Below are 1171 nucleotides of genomic sequence, written 5' to 3'. Positions count from 1 at the left end.
TAGACATCATTTGAATTAAATTCTCATCTGCCTCCAATATGCACTGCATGCAGTTCCGCAGAGGGGACCAGACGGGAGTTGTTTCCATCCCTCCAGTAATTCGGGGTTATGTCCCAGCCTTTAGCCAGGTATAGATTATAGCAGCCCCTCCCATGACACTGGGAACTTCCCCATGCCAGAGGAAATTTCCACCTGGTTGGAGCCACTGGTTTTGGAAACTCTTTGCACTGGCTAACTGGCGCAAAGAGAACATTGCAAGGGAGAGAATCTGGCTCTTTAGAAAAGCCTGTTCTTCCACACAAAAAAGAGGGACAGTGATATTTCTAACTAACCCCGCAACTGCACCATGTTCCATAACAGTTAATGGGGTGGTAGGAATTGGCAAAGACACCATAGTTTTTACCAAAAGGTAACCACACAAAAGTGTATTCCAGCAGTTACATATTGTTACGAAGTCTGAACAGGAGTCAGTGCATATTCTCATAATAGTGTGAAATTAGAGAACATTTAGACATCCCAGTATGCTAATAATTAATTTATTCTTAATGATGTGACATCATCAATATCTACGCCTAACCTAGACTTCTCTGTGTGGATAATGAGAACATTTGGAGTTACATTAGTAAGGATTAAAAAGATAAAAAAATGCACCCATTTGTTAGGAAGGGATATAATAAATCCTTATGCTTAAAGGTGTAACCCAGCCACTGACACATGAGTTGAGAAACTTACATTCCCTATAGCCAGGTTATTCTGTAATTGCCCACTTCAGGTTTCTTCTACTTTCCTCTGATGCATATGGTACCAGCCATTGTCAGAGACTGGATACTGAATTAAATGGACTGCTACCGTGATCCAGTATGGAAATTCTTATGCTCATATACCATGATTGTCCATAGCTATAATAGCTGAGTAGGACATTTTCATTTTTTTGACATCATAACACAGTAATTCCATGTTCCTATGTAAATCCCTGTTTGTGCCATCTCTGAATCATGTGATGGATCAAAAGCAGCTGCTTAGTCTGAAGGCAATCTCTAGACAAGAGGCTGAATGAGAATTTTAGATTTCCTTATAACATTGCTCTTGCATTGCCTGTTTGAACTAAAGCAGCTTTTCTAATTAGAAATAAACTAGCTAGGACAATAAACTGATTCTTTAACACCACACC

This window comes from Gopherus evgoodei, chromosome 1 (assembly GCF_007399415.2).
Source record: "Gopherus evgoodei ecotype Sinaloan lineage chromosome 1, rGopEvg1_v1.p, whole genome shotgun sequence".
Classification (NCBI taxonomy): Eukaryota; Metazoa; Chordata; order Testudines; family Testudinidae; genus Gopherus; species Gopherus evgoodei.
This window is presented reverse-complemented; position numbering follows the sequence as displayed.